The 18,564-nt window shown below is 41.4% G+C and overlaps 1 protein-coding gene across 3 annotated transcripts in view; it reads left to right on the top strand.

The window, feature by feature from the left end:
- Window positions 1–16,136: 16,136 nt before the first annotated feature.
- The window catches only part of UPF2 (UPF2 regulator of nonsense mediated mRNA decay), a 211,880-nt gene continuing 209,452 nt past the window's right edge, over window positions 16,137–18,564 (top strand). For all 3 annotated transcript variants that reach the window (XM_067701233.1, XM_067701243.1, XM_067701251.1), the window contains exon 1: window positions 16,137–16,260. The gene's annotated coding sequence lies outside the window, so the exon portion shown is untranslated. The remainder of the gene's footprint in view (window positions 16,261–18,564) is intronic.

The following is an 18,564-nucleotide window of genomic DNA, read 5'->3' as shown; positions in this document are numbered from 1 at the left end:
GCACCTAATTTACTGTTGAACACCCAGTAATTTAATAGTAGGTACTGAGTAAAAAATGTTGAGTACATGAATTAATGAAAGAAGAAGAATATAGGATAAAGGGATTGGATATGAAAACTAAGGGGAGGTGGGGAGATGAAGACCTCCTGGCTTCTGAGTTGAGCCACTCTATGGTTGGTGGTGCCACTAACGGATAAAGGTGCACTGGACAAGCAGAAGCCTGTGAGGCAGGATTAATTCCGTTTTGGACATTGGATGTTTATGAGACTCCTGAGTACAGGTATCTGGCACATGATTAAACACATGTGTCTAGAACTCCGAAAACTCTTTAAAGTGGATAGTATCTTTATTTTGCAGAGTTGAGGTCAGACAGACCCCAGGCACACACAACTAATAAGCAGCAGAGATAGGACCTAAATCCTGTTTGTTAGGCCTGAGATTAATACTAACCAATTTTTCAGGCCTAAGGTTTAATACTATCCATTCTCTTCCTTATTGCTATGACACTTGTTGTATTATAAAGAACACTATTCATTTTAGAGATCTGTCCTTCTAAAATATTCATTCTTAACAGAGCTTATAATAAAATAACATTTTATTTTATTTATTTTTAAATATTTATTTATTTATTTTTGGCTGCGTTGGGTCTTAGTTGCTGCTCACGGGCTTTCTCTAGTTGCGGTGCGCGGGATTCTCATTGCGGTGGCTTCTCTGTTGCGGAGCACGGGTTCTAGGAGCGTGGGCTCAGTAGTTGTGGCACGCAGGCTTCGTAGTTGTGGTTCGTGGGCTCTAGAGAGCAGGCTCAGTAGTTGTGGCACACGGGCTTAGTTGTTCCACGGCATGTGGGATCTTCCCAGACCAGGGCTCGAACCCATGTCCCTTGCATTGGCAGGCGGATTCTTAACCACTGCTCCACCAGGGAAGCCCCTAAAATAACATATTTTAAATTACAATCTTCAATTTCTACTCATCAGTTCTTAAACTGCGGACAATAACTCACCCTTAGGCTTGGGTGCCAGTATAAAATTGTATAATGCTTTCCTGCCAGAATGTGTTGTCAAAGGATAAAGAACAGCGTGGCCTAGCAGAAAAAAATACGAGCTCTGGGCCAGAGAGATCTGGATTTGAATCCAGGCCCTGCCACTTACTACTGTAGGAGAGGAGAAAACTTATTCTCTATCTACTCATGATCTGCTTCTGGGGGACTGTGAATTAAACTGAGAAAAGATATAATAACATGAGAAAAGGCATATATTTCCTTATTGGTGTTAATACTTTTTGTACATGGGGGCTTCACAGAAAAGAATGAAAACCCAGAGGAGTGACTAGACTTGGGGCCTCATATACCGTTTTAACAAAGAGTGATATATTATGGAGAAGTGACTAGGCAAAGGAAAAGGGATTTGTGCTCCTAGGAATGGTACGTTGTGAAGGGTGACTATGAAAAGTGTGGTATATAAGGGATATTTGGTACGGTTTGTTATGCAGATTCAATTCCTCTCTGGTGGTAAGAATCATTCTCCTCTTACTGGTATGGGAGTCGGGAAGTTTATGTCATCTTTACAAATGGGACTCTATGTCATCTTTACAAAGGGAAATTTGTTTCTCAATTCCCTTCAGCTTAAAATAATTAATATGCCAAAGTGGCATGTTTGGGGTGGCATGCCCTGATCCCCTTTACTACATAAGCCTTAGGCAGATTCCTTTAACTCTTAATCCATATACTTACCTGTAAAATATTTAAGTATTTGTGTAAAACACATAAAGTCCATGACTAGAACATAGTAGATGATCAATAAGTGGTAGCTACCACTATTATTATTATTATTATTATTAGAGTAAGAAAGTGATTGAGAAGATAGAGTTATATATAATGCTGAAGTGAGGTGGAAGTTAAAATTGTCAGAGCTAAAGTTAAGGTCCAATGAGGTTAGGATACAGGATAGAGTCTTCTACATGGACAATGAAATGGCCTAGAATAATAGTGGGGCTTTCATGCAATTTTGTCATTATCAGTTTCTGCCTGTCTTTCTTGAGGCCAGAAATAGTGCTTTATTCATTTTTCTACTTTATTTCCAAAACAGTGATTGATACATAGTAACACTTTCAAAATTGGATGCATGACACTGTCCAGAGAATGAGAAGACAAGACACAGATGGAAGGAAATATTTGCAAAAGATGTATCTGACCATAATGATGGATAAATGTCATTATACATCTGTTCAAACCCACAGAATGTACAGCACCACAGGTTAGCTTTAATGTAAACTATGGACTTCGGGTGATTATGATGTGTCAATGTAGGCTCATCAGCCATAGCAAATGTCTAACTCAGGTGGGGGATGTTGATAATGGGGGAGGCTGCTGTGCACGTGTAGGGCCATGGAGTACATTAGGAAATTCTGTACCTTCCCCTCAATTTTGCTGTGAACCTTAAACTGCTCTAAAAATATAAAGTCTTAAAAAAGAGACATACCTTTTTTTAAATTTATTTTATTGAAGTATAGTTGATTTACAATGTTGTGTTAATTTCTACCATACAGCAAAGTGATTCAGTTATACATATATATATATATATATATATATTCTTTTTCACATTCTTTTCCATTATAGTTTATCACAAGATATTGAATATAATTCCCTGTGCTGGACAGTAAGACCTTGTTGTTTACCCATTCTGTATATAATAGTTTGCATCTGCTAATCTCAAACTCCCAATCCATCCCTCCCCCACCCCTCCCCCTTGGCAACCACAAGTCTGTTCTCTTTGTCTGTGAGTCTTTTTCTGTTTTGTAAATAAATTCATTTGTGTCACATTTTAGATTCCACATATAAGTGATATCATATGGCATTTGTCTTTCAAAAAAAGAGACGTATCTGATAAAGGATTGGTATCCAAAATATACAAAGAACTCTTAACCTTAACAATAAGAAAACAAACAACCTGATTTGTAAAATGGGCCAAAGACCCTAACAGTTACCTCACCAAAGAAGATATACAGATGGCAAATAAACACATGAAAAAATACTCCATATCATATGTCATTTGAGAAATACAAATTAAAACAACAATGAGAGGTTGGTGACCACATGGAGATGTGGGGGAAGATGGAGATCACGGAAGCTCCTGGTCCTTTACGGTACCCTGCCCTAGGCATCTCTTCCATCTGGCTGTTCCTGAGTTATATCCTTTTATAACAAACCAGTGATATAGTAAGAAAAAAAAATGAGACACCACTACACACCTATAAGAATGGCCAAAACGTAAAATACTGACAATACCAAATGCTGACAAGGATTTGGAGCATCAGGAACTCTCATACATTGTTGGTGGGGACGCAAGATGGTACAACCACTTTGAAAGTCAGTTTGGAAGTTTCTTACAAAACTAAAGATACTCTTACATATGATCCAGAAATCATACACCTTGGTATTTTCCCAAATGAGTTGAAACTTTAGGCCTACTCAAACACCAGCACGTGGATGTTTATAGCAGCTTTGTTCATAACTGCTAAACTTGTACACAATCCGGATGTCCTTCAGTAGATGAATGGATAAATAAAGTGTGGTACCTCCAGACAATGGAATATTATTCAGCACTAAAACGAGTGAGTTATCAAGCCATGAAAAGCCATGGAGGAAACATAAATGCATATTGCAAAGTGGAAGAAGCCAGTCTGAAAGGGTCACATAATGTATGATTCCAACTATATGGCATTCTGGAACAGGCAAACTGGAGACAATAAAAAGATCAGTGGTTGCCAGGGGTTGAGGGGAGGGAGGGATGAAGAGGCAGAGCACAGAGGATTTTTAAGGCAGGGAAAGTACTCTGTATGATATACTACAAAGATGGTTACGTGTGAGAGTACAGAACCCAGAGTGAACCCTAATGTAAACCATGGACTTTGGGTGATGATGGCATATCAACATAGGTTAATCAACTATAACAAATGCACCACCCTGGTGGGGATGTTGATAATGGGGGAGGTTGTGCATATGTGGGAAGAAGGCAGTATATGAGAAAAGTTTTTATCGTCTCAATTTGCTGTGAAGTTAAAACTGCTCTAAAAAATAAAGTCTCAAAAAAATTAGATGTGGAACTTCCTTAGTGGTCCAGTGGTAAGCCTCCGCACTCCCAATGCAAGGGGCCCAGGTTCGATCCTTGGTCAGGGAACTAGATCCTGCATGCCGCAGCTAAAGATCCCACGTGCCACAACTAAGACCAGGTGCAGCCAAATAAATAAATATTTTTTAAAAAATAGGTGTATGCATGGATGAATGAATGAATGAAAACAAACTGTGTGGTTAATTCAGGAATCTGTTGAAGTCAAATGGGGTTAAAAAAAAAGTGTTTATGAAGAAGAAGACTATAGGCCAGATTTAAAGTCTGAAATATGTCATACTTATAAAATATATTTGTTTAACTATATGTATAAAACATGTAATGTAGGGAATTCCCTGGCCGTGCAGTGGTTAGGACTCTGCGCTTCCACTGCAGGGGGCATGGGTTTGGTCCCTGGTCAGGGAACTAAGATCCCACATGCAGTACAGCCAAAAAAAAAAACCAAAAACAACACGTAATGTTATAATAATGATTATCATCTACTAGTTATCTATTGTTGTATAACACGTTACCTCACAACTTAATGGCTTGAAGTGACAAACATATATTACCTCACAGTTTTTGTAGGTCAGTAATCCAGACACAGCTTAGCTCAGGGCCTCAGGCTCAAGGCATCTCACAAGGTTGCAGTCAGGCTGCAGGCTGAGATTATGATCTCATGTGAAAGCTCAAGCAGGGGAGAATCAACTTTCATTCCATTCATTTGTTTGTTGGCAGGACTGAGTTCCTCACTGGCCATTGGCCAGAAGCCTCCCTCAATTCTCTGCCCTGTGGGCCTCTCCAAGAGTAGCTTACAACATGGCAGTCAATTGTCCTCAGGGAGAGGTATGTGGAGATGAACCACAGCATTTCTGTAAACTAATATTGGTATTAACACCCCATCACCTCTGCTGTATTATATTCACTAGAAGTTAGTCACTAAATCCAGCCTACACTCAAGAGGAGAGCTTTACACAAGGGCGTAAATACCAGGAGGAAGGGATCCCTGAGGACCATTTTATTTATTTATTTATTTACTTATTTAATTTTTTTAAGGAAGGAAATTCTTTTTTTTTCAAATTTTTATTTATTTTATTTTTGGCTGCATTGGGTCTTCATTGCTGTGCACAGGCTTTTCTCTAGTTGTGGAGAGCGGGGCCTACTCTTTGTTGCAGTGTACGGGGTTCTCATTGCAGTGGCTTCTCTTGTGGAGCATGGGCTCTAGGCAAGTGGGCTTCAGTAGTTGCAGCACGCAGGCTCAGTAGTTGTGGCTCATGGGCTCTAGAGCACAGACTCAGTACTTGTGGCACACAGACTTAGTTGCTCTGCGGTATGTGCGATCTTCCCGGACCAGGGCTCGAACCTGTGTCCCCCGCATTAGCAGGCGGATTTTTAACCACTGCGCCACCAGGGAAGCCCTTGAGGACCATTTTAGAGGTCACCTACCATACCCACATGACCATTTCTAGAAAGGTTTGACTGAAGTATATGCAGTGTTCATCCTCTTGGCCTATCAATCATGAACTCTCATGTAACTCTTCCATGGGATGCTATGACACCCTGCCCAAAGGATTACAACTATGGTTATTAGCTTATTCTTCTTCTTAAATTGATATTAAATGTTGGGTATGAGACCATTAATACAAAGTGACATCCTGTTTATTTTATTTTATTTTTTTTTAAGTTTTTTTTTTTTTTGGGCCGTTCCACGCACGGCTTGCAGGATCTTAGTTCTCTGACCAGGGATCGAACCTGTGCCCTCTGCAGTGGAAGCACAGAGTCCTAACCACTGGACTGCCAGGGAATTCCCATGACATCTCTGTTTATTTTATTTTTTTAATTAATTTTTTATTGGAGTATAGATGATTTATAATGATGTGTTAGTTTCTGCTGTACAGCAAAGTGAGTCAGTTTATACATACACATAAATCCACTCTTTTTTATATTCTATTCCCATATAGGTCATTATAGAATATTGAGTAGAGTTCCCTGTGCTCTACAGTAGGTTCTTATTAGGTATCTATTTTTATATACAGTAGTGTGGATATGTCAATCCCAATCTCCCAATTTATCCCCCCCCCACCCCCGACATCCCTGTTTAAATGAGTCTTTCCTTAAGTTGGATGAAAAAGGGTAAAACACAATGGAATGGCTGTTTCTACAGCTTCCATGGGGAAAAGGTAGGGAAGTATAAAGTATATAGTATCATGTCTGCAGTGTAGAACATTCCAGAAGACAAATAAGCTAGAAATGACGCTCACTGCTTTACTTTCCCTTAGCAACTGACACAAGGAGTGAGGTGATGCCAGAGGACTCTCTGAGTAATACCTTTATTCTCTCCAGCTATATTTCTCAATGTGACAATACTGTCCTGGGTTATGAAGGCAACCACTTTTCTTCTGAATACTTAAACACTTGGAAGCCATGACAAAGTGTGATGCCAAAATTAAATTAAAATAATGAAGTTAGGGATCATAAGTTCTAATGTACTCATTTTTTAAGTGAAGCATCTGAGTCACAGGTTACAAACCACTTGCCCTAGTTCACTGCATTCCATGGACATTAGTGGGGCTGTAAAACCAGACCCAGTGCTCTTCCCTTTGCACTTTCATTGGTATGTCTGACACAGGCAGAGATTTTTTTTTTTATATCATTATATGTATTGGTCGGTCTTGTTAGGACTAGATTATAAAATTATGTATTTTCTTATTCTATATTCTGATTGTGTAAAAAGGGACATTTGTATGAACATGTGTATGGTATTCAGTTGTATAAGGTGGAGAAAGCACCCTAGAATAAGAGGAAATATTACATAAGACTGTGAACTTTGGGATCAGATAGTCCAGAATTGAGGTTCCATTTAGTAGCTCTGTCATCCTGGGCACATTATTAAACTATGTTAAGCCCTAGTTTCCCCATTTATAAAAACAAGAAAAACAGTGTCTCTCAAAAAGAATCATTGGATGGATTAATGCCTAATACACATTAAGAAAGAGTTATCTGTTTATTTCTCTCCATTCATCCATTCAATCACCCAGTGTTAAAAACTTGAATTACCTTTAATGGAAATCACAAAAAGGGACATGTAATCCTATATTTGGACTGTTAAGAGTTGGTATATTGCTTGGTAAATAAAAATGAAATTCCAGTCTTTAAAATAGTCTGTTCTTTCACTTTAGTTTAATCCTACACATTCCTGCATAAGTACACAGGTTTTTCACTCTCTTCCAAGAAAGTGTTTGTAAGAAAGGAAAATTTTTCCCCTCTACCCTTTTAGATTTAATACCTGGGGTGTGTGAATTAAACTGACAACAGACAGATGAACAGGGGGAAAAGGTATATACATTTAATTGATGTTTTTAATTTTGCATGCATGGGGCTACACAGAAAAGAAGTGAAAATCTAATGAAACAGTTAGACTCAGAAGCTTATATACCATTTTAACAAAGGGTGACTAGACAAAAAAAGGGGTGTGTGTGTGGACTTCTAGGGGCAGAAAATTGTTGGAAGGCAAATATATGGGATAACCAATGGAACCCCTTTAAGACATATTACCTATATAAATAACCTATATAAGGGTTATTTGAATAAAGTTTGTTTATGCAGACTCACCTTGGTGTTGGCTTTCCATCTTCTTCAGGTCCATAAATCTCCCAGGGAGGGTATTTATGGCAGTCCTCATTCCTCAGAAGTTTCTGCTTTTAGTCGGATAAAGAGCTCCAAGAAGTTTTCTTTCTGCATCTGTTGATTCCCAATGGACTTCAGCTCAAAATAATCCATATGCCAAAGTGGCATATTTTGAGGTGGTATACTCTAATCCCTTTCATATTCATCACTTTTAATTCTTCTATCAAAATGTGACTGTGAAAAAAAAAAATGTGGTTGTGGTCCCAGGACACAAAGACTAATAAGCTACCAATCGTAGCCTCAAGGAGCTCACAGTCTTAATAGGAAAACAAATATAAACAAATTACTTCAATATAATATCGTGAGTGTTGCAATTGAGTTGTTCAGAGGCTGCTATGGGAACCCAGGTAGGGAGAGAGACATAATCTGATATATGTGGGGGGGTGGTGATAAGAAATGGCTTCCCTGAGGAAATAATGCTTGAGCGACCAGTCTGAAAACAGTCATGGGAGAAAAAGCATTCTAGGCAAATTCATAATATGTGCACCAAGGGAAGAGGGCGTCCAGTACATGCAGGTTATTAACTATGGCTAGAACTCAGACCTGTGGGGGATCAGCAGGAAATGAGACTAGATATACAGGCAAGAGCCATTGTATTAAAGGCTCCTGCTTAAGACTGAATTTCACCTTGTAAGCGAGTGGCTTCTAAGGTGGCTTGGCACTAGGGGCTGTGCAAGATGATCCATCGAGGCCAAAATATTAGAACTTGTTTTTTTAAATTTCTTCTACTTTGGGGTATGTAGTATAATGTATAAATTTGTGTAGTATTACATATATACACAGTTTATATCTAAGTAAATAGACATGGGTTGGGAGTATATGCCCTCCTCCTCTCCCCATAGGGTTGTATGACCAAAGAAGTTCGGAGATTATTGCCATTAAAAGGTGTTTTGCACGGGAGTTAAACAATTAGATTTGTGTTTGAAACAATGCTCTCTAAGGTCAGGAGGGGGCAAGATTGGAAGCAATTAGGGAGAAGAAGAGATGGTTGCCAATGGTGTGGGTTTGAGTTGCTGTGGGCCTGAACTAAGGCTATGTCAGTGGGGATACAGAGGAGGACCCAGGCAAGATCTTTTACGACATACTGATTGCATTTGGATAAGAGACGGTGAGTTGGGACTAAGAAACTATTGCGGGGACTTCCCTGGCGGTCCAGTTGTTAAGACTTTGCCTTCCAGTGCAGGGGGTGCAGGTTTGATCCCTGGTCGAGGAGCTAAGATCCCACATGCCTCACGGCCAAAAAAACAAAACATAAAACAGAAGCAATATTGTAACAAATTGAATAAAGACAAAAAAAATGATCCACATCAAAAAAAATTAAAAAAAAAAACGATTGGGGAGGAATAACTTTTCCTCTATCCTCTTATGTTCTTTAATTGGGAGTGTGCAGATTAAACTAAGGAAAGACTGATTAACAGGAGAAAAGGCATACAATTTTCACTTATATTTATGTGCATAAGAGTTCGCAGAAAAGTGAAACACAAAGAAGCAGTTAGACTCGGGGCTTAGGTACCATCCTAACAAAGGAAAGGGGACTTGGGTTTCAAGGGATGACAAATTGTGGGACATCACCAGGAAATATATGGGGGAACTAATGGAAGATAAGGATTATTTCAGTAAGATCTGTTTATGCGAACCCATCTGGATGTTGTCTCTACATTTCCGGTGATAAGAGTCATTTTCTTCTTGATGCTGGGGTTGAGGTTGGGGGTAGACACTTTCACAAAGGGAAATCCATGTCTTGCATTTAGGCAGATAAGGAAAGTCCTAGAGAACTCTTCCTGCATCTGTTGATTCTCAATTGCCTTCCGCTCAAAATAATCCTTATGATGAAGACACATTTTGGGGGTGGCCTGTCTGATCCTCTTTAGCACCACTAGCTGAAAGAATAAAAATAGAAAAAGAAGTAGATGGGATTGGAGGCCAATATTAAGTTCAGTTTTGGACATTTTAGTTTTGAAGTATATGTGGTATATTTCATCACAGTTATCCCACTGCAAAGACTTAGAAATATAAGGAATTAAAGAACTGAGATCAAGTAGATGACAAAGGGTTAGCTTTCTCACCACTTACCCATTAGTTCTCCTAAAGAATACTGAAAATGGTTATTCTGCTGGACAAATAGAAGTGAAACCAGAATTAGAGGTGATATTTACAAACCTCTGTCATTATTCATTATGATAGCTGAGAACACAATTCCTTTTTTCTCTTTTTTGTTTTTTCTCAGTTTTACTGAGGTATAATTGACAAAATTGTAAGAAAAGTAAAATGTGCAGCGTGGTGATTTGACTTTTCTCCTTTCTTTTAAATCTTCATTTTAGAGTTCACTGTCTTAGCAGGATAAGTAATGCTGGAGTAAAAACTCCCAGGTGCACTGGTTTCACACCAGTGGGAGGGCAAAGAAAGGGCCACTGAAGCACTATTTACTCAAATTGCAAAGCCATTTAGATGATAGTGCTTATTGTTTCCAAAATGATTTAGTAACAGCTAACACTTATAGAGCATAAACTATGAACACTGTGTTAAGTGCTTTTATTTAAATCACCTCAATAACTGTTCACAAAACCCTAGAAAAAAGTACCGCTATCACAATTTTCAAGAATAAAAAGCTGTGAATTTCAAATAGCTAGTAAATGTTGGGCCTAGAATTTGGACTCATGTCGTCTGGCTTCAGAGATGCACGTTTCTTGCTTCCCTTTGTGGCTTCCAAACCAGTTCTCTTCCGTTCTTTCAAGAGCCTTGGCCCCTTTGGGCTTGCTTCTTCTGTCTACGCCTCCTGCTACCGCAATTCTTCTGAACCACTTTCTTATGTCCTTGTCTGTCCCCATTAATTCACCGAAGCCAAGCTCTTTTGTTACTGTTTTCTTTGCAACCTGTACTCCTGTCAATCCGTTAACCTCATCCACAGTGACGCACATACCTCCTCTCCCTTAACCTCCCTCTGCACCCAGCTTAGATCCCAAGATCCCTCTTTATAATCATTCTTTTGCAAACACCCAAATTCCAGTAGCTGTCTCTTTCTCTTTCATTACTCTCATGGGGAAAAAAAAAAGCCACAACCCTGATTAAATCTAATTGTCCATCTCTTCTGGAGAAATTGGCATATGTAGGCTGGATGGTTTTACTTTAAATTCACGACCACAAACCTCAACTGGCTCTGCAGGCAATCTCCATTGCTTTCACACTTTGTAGGGCCCTCCCAGGTACAAAAGACTTTTAGACCTTCCCCCAAGTCCCAAAGGGCAGATTTAAACAGTTACTAATTCAGGGAGTAAGGGAATGCAGAAACAAAGGAAAGGCAGGAAAGAAACGATAGTGCAGCCACAGGGGCAGGGGCCTGGTTTCTTCTCAAGGGATATACACAACAACCTGATATAAATACCTGAGTTCTTCTACAGGAACTAAGGCCCCCACCCAGCTGGAGGATGGTAACTTCAGGCTGAGTGTAAACACGGCTGGTTGGAACCAGAAGGCAGATTCCTGGAACACCACCCTGTTACCTCACCATCACCAAGTCAGAGGATTGCCACACACCCTGCAGCCCTCCCCCCAAATTTTGCCTATAAAAACTCTTCCCTGACGGAATTCCCTGGTGGTCCAGTGGTTAGGACTCCGTGTTTCCACTGCTGGGGGCCCGGCTTCCATCGCTGGTCAGGGAACTAAAATCTCGCAAGCTGCTCTGTGCGGCCAAAAAAAGAAAACAAACAAACTCTGTGCCAAACACCATTGGGGAGTTTGAACTTTTTTAGCAGGAGCATCCTGTTCTCCTTGCTCAGCCCTTGTGATAAAACTTTCTCTGCTCCAAACTTGACGTTTCTGTTTGGTCTCACTGTGTGTCAGGCACACGAACTTGGGTCTGAAACACTATTTTCTCCTCTTTTTAAACCTCCCACAATGTCTCCCTCAACCTACTCTTAGCTGATGAGCCTGCCTCAAATTTCATTGAGAAAATGGGATGGTCAAGGAAGTCCTTCATGGACCACCCCCTAAACCTACAAGCCTATCTGTACATGTATCCATCGTCTTTGTCTTCTCTTAGTATCATGCAGAAATGCCCCTACTTCTATCAAAGGCACTCTTTCCACTTGTACTTTATTTTTAAAACAATTTCTGGCCTCACCACGTGACACCTTAGTTCCCCGACCTGGGATCAAACCTGGAAGTGGAAGTGCGGAATCTTAACCACTGGACCACCAGGGAAGTCCCTCCACTTGTACTTTGGATACCATTCCTTTCCATCACAAAGATTTCGCTCCTTTGTTATCTTTTTTTTCTCTCTCTTGCATCCCCAATATTTCCCTCCCTGTTGGATCATTCCCATTAGTATACATTCCCTATACCTTTCGTTAAAAAATACAAAAACAATATAAAAGATACAAAAACAAAATCCTCCCTGACTTCACATTCTCCCAGTTATAGTTTTCTATCGCTCTTCACAATAAAATGTCTCAAATACCTGTCTTCACTTTTTCCATCTCCAGCTTAGTCTTGAACTATTCCAATCCGTCCCCCCTACTTCACTGAACTGCCTCCGACAAAGTCAATATTGAGCCCCATGGTGTCAATCCAGTGAGCTCTTTTCTGTCTTGATGTTACCTGTTCTCTCAGTAACACTTGAGACAGTTAACCACTTTTCCTTTCCTGGAGCATCTCTTTTTTTGGCTTTTACAACACTATACCCTCCAGCTTTCCTCTCTCCTCACCCAGTCACCTTTTTAGGGACCTAACCTCTATATTTGGAAGTTTTTCAGGGCTTTGTCCTGGACCTTCTGCTCTTATTACATTTTCTTTGATCTCGTTCTTTCTTATGACTTTATTTATTTACTGGCCACACCGCATGGCATGCCGGATCTTAGTTCCCTGACCAAGGATGAAACCTGTGCCCCCTGCAGTGAAGGCATGGAGTCCTAACCACTGGACCACCAGGGGATTCCCCCTTTCTTATGACTTTAAATATTAGCTATGTTGATGGTGCTCAAATTATCATCTCTGTGCCAGTACACTTCTCTGAGCTCCAACTGCCCATTGATATCTGTATTTGGATAACTCAGATCATCTAATTCTTCATGTTTTAGCCTGAACTTTGCATCATTAAAGAAGCCTTTCCTGACCACTGTAACAGAAGCCACCTTATTCTCTCTCTCCAGTTCCTCACCATTATATTTCTATTATTTTTTTTAATATTTATTGATTTATTATTTATTTATTTTTGCCATGCCAGGTCTTAGTTGAAGCACATGGGATTTTTAGTTGTGGCATATGGGCTTCTTAGTTGCGGCCTGCATGCATGATCTAGTTCCCTGACCAGGGATTGAACCGAGGCCCCCTGCACTGGGAACACGGAGTCTTACCCATTGGACCAACAGGGAAGTCCTTTCCCTGTTATTTCCTTTGTAGCATTTATTCTATTTTTTTTGTTTACTGTCTATCTTGTGCATTTGATTATAACTTCATTTATTTGACTTTCACTATTTGCTATGCAGTATTTTAAGCCCTTTATAAGATCTAATTTGCTTTTTTGACTGACCATGTTTATCAAAAGCTAAAAGAAAAAAAGAGTAACCTCACATTGCTTCACTTTTATTTTGGTGAAATAGAAGCCAGTGTTAGTAAACTGATTTTCAACCTTACAGTTTCATGAGAAATTTCAATATGGTTTGCTAACTAGTATCATGTTCCATATACTTTATACTTACACTTGCTTAAATACACTTCGGTTTATTTTTTAAAATAAATTTATTTATTTTATTTACTTTTGGCTGCGTTGGGTCTTCACTGCTGCATGTGGGCTTTCTCTAGTGGCGTTAGTGTTCAGTATGATAGTAGATAATATATTTACTAGCTTTGTGATCTTGAATAAATTACTTAATATTTCTGTGACTCAGTTTCTACACTTACCTACAGGATTATTGTGATTATTAAAATAACAAATGTAAAATAGCAAATGCTTGATAAAATGCTCTCCTTTTTTGATCCCTGTATTCACATGATTTCTTTTTAACACCTGATTTCTTTTTTTTTTTTTTTCTTTTTGCGGTACGCGGGCCTCTCACTGTTGTGGCCTTTCCCGTTGCAGAGCACAGGCTCCGGACGCGCAGGCTCAGAGGCCATGGTTCACGGGCCCAGCCACTCCGCGGCATGTGGGATCTTCCCGGACCGGGGCACGAACCCGCGTCTCCTGCATTGGCAGGCGGACTCCCAACCACTGCGCCACCAGGGAAGCCCCTGATTTCTTTTTAACACCTAATGAAAGGCAAAGGATTGAGAAGAAGAATTTATTTATCAGCAGCATAGGTGAATCTTTTTAAGGTAATCAGACAAAATGAGAAAAAGAAAATTTTGATGAGGACTTGGTGGCTATTGCTAGTATGGTGTTTTCGGATACTTCTCTCATAGTTGTTTATCAATGGTACAAAATAGCAGTAGTTGTCTTTCTCTTTCACTACCCTTTAAATGATGGGCCTGTTGGTAGTTTTTTTTTTCTAAGTACAGGACGCATCAACAGTCAGTTTGGAAGCACAACTTGTGTGCTAAGAATAAATGGTAAGTGGAAGCAACCTAATTGGTTGCCACCAACAGATGAATGGAGAAAGATGTGGTATATACATACAATGGAATACTACTCAGCCATAAAAAAAGAACGAAATTTTGCCATTTGCAAAAACACAATGGACTTGGAAGGCTTTATGCTTAGTGAAATAAGTCAGACAGAGAAGGACAAATACTGTAGGTTATCACTTGTATGTGGAATCTAAAAAAGAAAACAAACTAGTGAATACAACAAAAGAGAAACAGACTCACAGATACAGAGAACAAACTAGTGGTTACCAGTAGGGCAAGGGGGGCCAGGGGGAGGGGCAAGGTAGGGGTAAAGGATTAAGAGGTATAAATTCTATGTACAATAAATAAGTTACAAGGATATATTGTACAGTACAGGGAATACGGCCAACATTTTGTAATAATTATTAATAGAATACAATCTTTAAAAATTTTGAATCACTATGTTGTACACCCGAATCTTATATAACATTGTAAATCAATTATACCTCAACAATTAAAAAAAAAAGAATAAATGGTAAGTAAAAAACAGTAAATAGAGGCAAAGGGCAAAAGCTGAACACACGTGAACCTAGACCTGCGTCAAGGATTTGAGGTTGCTAGTAGCTTATTTTGTGGGCGGGGCGCCGCACATCAAGCAAGAATCAAGACCAGTTCTGCACCTTTGTTCCTTTGGCTCCTGACCAGTCAAAGCCGGCCTGTACTTAACACCCAGTCAGATTCTGTTGGCAAACCCTAGCACCGTTTTGATAAAAATCGGAGGCCAGATGCACGAGTTCATCAATTTAAAAGAAAATACGTTGTTTAGATAATAAGTTGTTTAGATAAGCTGAGCCATTTTTTAAAGTTGACTTGGTCTCACATTTCAGAAGAAATGGCAACACTGGCCAATTTTTTAAGCTGGTGATCTCATTCAATAATTCCAGGAGGTCATTCCACTGTAATTTTAAGAAGTTGTTTGCTAGAACAGGGTACTTTCTAAGATCTGTATGAAAAAAGCTCTGGTTCTTCTTCACTCTGGGGTACTTTTAGGTCGAACACCTAAAACTGCTTCTGGAAATTCCCCCACGGGACTTTCTTAAATCTAGACCCGTTCCTTACCACTTTGTACCTTCCTCACCAGCCATATTCTTTAGTCTCTCCAGTTTTCAACTTCCTAAATCTTTAACTTCACCCCAGGAATTAGTCCAATCAAACTTTCCCTTCTTAGACCTCTTCCTTACGTTAGCTCCAGGAAACTCCCATGAGAATCACGTGGCTAAATTTGTCCTTAATGGCGCTCCGTAACTCGCTTACTGTGCCACCACCCTTCCTCACCTCCTGTTAGCTCCGCCCCGCCCCCTTCTCGCTTTCCTCCCCTTCCCCACCCCCCCAACCTCAGTGCCTGCGCTTGCGCACCTCCAATTCAGGCGCTTTCCCTTTCCTGGCGACCAATCCACTTCCTGCCTCCGGTCCTCGGAACATTCCTCCCCTCCCTTGAGGTCCTGGCCAGAGGTGCTGGTTGTGGCTGCCCTGAGGACTGCCTGTCTGAAAAATTCGCTCCTGTCATTGAGAGGGCAATTTGAAGCAGTCGCTATGTGTGTGGCACCTTTCTGAGTATTTACTCGCGATCCTCCACCCCGGAGCTAAGCTAAGCGCGTGGGGATGCCGGCGGAAGGAAGCACCGGGCTGTTTTCGATCTGGCAATCGCACGGAAAGCTGCTTCCTTTCCACCTCCCTCCGCCCCGCCCCCACTCGCAGCCCGGCCGCGCTGGTGAGTGGCGGGCGGGAGGGCCGGCGGGCGGAGGGAGGAGGGGGAGCTGAGGGAAGGCGGGCCCTCGGCTGCGAGCTAGGTTGGGGGAGGGGAGGGGAGAGCCCGAGCGCTGGAGTTGGTGCTGGGAAACCCGGGGCTAATGTTGACAACAGGCTCGAGGTGAGTCCCGGGGAACCTCCTTCCCCTCCGCTCCAACGATCGGGAGGAAGCGGGGCTGGGGGGCACCGGCCTGGACTCGTACTCCCTGGGGGACCCAAGAGGCGCCTCCGCACCCCAGCGCTCCGGGGGTGGCGAGCAGGAGCCGGACCGCGGGTCCGGCGTCGTCCTCACACCCCTCTCCTCCGGAGGCTCCCATCAACGCGGAAGCCCCTGGCCCGGGGCAGGCAGGAGGTGCGGTTGAGGGGGTGCCTGCCCCACATGCCCGGGCCGGGCCTCGGGGCCGGAGGCGGGGAGCCCGCCGTGACGGGCTGCAGCCGTTTGGGGGTGTGGAGGAGAGCGAGGGGAGGTTGGGGAAAGCGCTCGGGGAGCCGGGAGGGAAGCGAGGGCGAGGAAGTGGGGAGGGTGCGTGTGTGGGAGGATGTGGAGCGGGGAGACCGGCCGGAGCGTGTCGGCTCCGTCGGTGAGGGAGTGTGGGGTGCGAAGTTCGGGTTGGGGCAGGGATGGTGCGCTAAGGTGACCGTGGACCCGCGTGGGAAGGGGAGCTGTGGTGGGGAAGCGTGTCGGGCAGAGGCGTGTGGAGCAAGAGCAGGGGGTTGTGGGAGACGAGGGTGTAGGGGAAGGGGTTTGGGTGTATTGGGGCAGGCATTAGTGGGTGTACTTTGTTTTTTAGTCCCGTGGGCTGGTGATTCCTCACTTTGCCTTCATGCCGGGCCTCCTGGTCTTCTCTTGTTGGCCCTGTTGAAGTAACCGGACGATCGTAGGGTATTTGGTCTCCAGGTTGGCCAAGCAGAGCCAGCTTTCAGGCTTGAGGGGACACTCTGGACCGAACCGTCAGTTCTGTTGCTCCCTTGGGGCTTGTACGCAGTGATGCCTCAGACCTGAGGAAAACTATTACTCGCTTTGCTCCTTTAGCAGAGTTGTTGCGTTGTTCATGAGGACTGTACAACTCCTCGAGAAAATCGTTTTTGAACTCTGGTGAAATTTGTAAAAGCTTTGAAAGAGTCCTTTATACTGAGGACGTTCTTTAAAGTCGAAGACTGGGAGGTAATGCCCCTGTGCGGTTCTGCCCTTAGAACATTTTGAATGAATAACCGAGAATGAAAAGAAAAAACAGCATTCTTTTACTCTGGAGTATTTTCAGAGCAGTCTCTTTGTGATTTCATACATCGTCCATATGGTAGTTTGCGAAGGAATATCTTTGAAAGGGAAACACCCCCCTTTCTCTGCACTCTCCCCGTACACGCCATTGCTAATACCTGTTTTGCCAGTAAAGTAGTTTTTACTTTCTTCTGGAAGTTCAGAGTATATTTAGAAAACCAAGCAAAATATACAGCCCAAAGGCCAAGACACTATTTTGGGAGCTAGGAAGGTGGTTTTAAAGCATGGCTTCCTTTTAAGGACTGTGTGAATGTAATTATACTCAGTAAAATAGCTTGTAAGAGCTAATCATATCCAATTAAAAGGTCACTAATTTTTACCTTATTTTGAGATAGAATCTATTTAAAAGTTTTAGTTTTTATTTGAAAAATTTGTGAAACATTTTAGGTAAAATAGGTGTTTATTAAAGCATGAGTTTATTAAAATAATTTAAAGAAATTCGAGCGTTTCATTAAATATAATTTAACACAGTTCAGTTTTTGAAACTTGATGTGGTACAAATGCATACTGATCTGAATCATGTTGTTCGTATCTTTTATTTGTCTTTCTAAATCTTAGAGTCAGGGCATATAGTGGAAAAGAGCACTGGACACAGAGTTTCAACCCAGCCACTAAACTAGTTGTGTAATCTAAGGCAGGTCACTCAACGTAAAGATTGAGAATTGGAGGAGGTAAAATCTAGTACTCCTAACTTGAAAAATCTCTCATTTTAGGATGAACTTTTCAGTGTTCTCTGTGAAAGAGAATAAACATTTGTTGAATGCCTCCCTCATGCTGCTACTGGTTTAGAAATTTAAGAAGTTTGTAATTCCAGAGAGGTAGCAATAGTTCCATTTTATTGATGAGTAGACTCAGAGAAGTTACATTGCCCAGTTGCCATAGCTAGCAGTTTGCAGAGTTGGGACGCAAACTTAAAAGTCTGACTGACTTTAAAGCTCATATTACTTTCACATATTGCATTACTGCCTTTACATGAACCTTTAGGTTTCCATCGTATTTTTTGTTCACTGAAATTTAGTTCCAAGTGTACTTTGGGTATATGTTTGTGATACAGGGATGAAATGATTCAAAGGAGATACCACTCCCAAGACTTAAGGGTCTTACTGAGAATCTGTTTTGCCATGCTTTAGAGCAGAATTTTATTCA

The sequence above is a fragment of the Pseudorca crassidens genome, chromosome 1, assembly GCF_039906515.1.
Source record: "Pseudorca crassidens isolate mPseCra1 chromosome 1, mPseCra1.hap1, whole genome shotgun sequence".
Classification (NCBI taxonomy): domain Eukaryota; kingdom Metazoa; phylum Chordata; class Mammalia; order Artiodactyla; family Delphinidae; genus Pseudorca; species Pseudorca crassidens.
The sequence above is the reverse complement of the archived record's forward strand: the minus strand, read 5'-3'. Positions and strand labels throughout refer to the sequence as shown.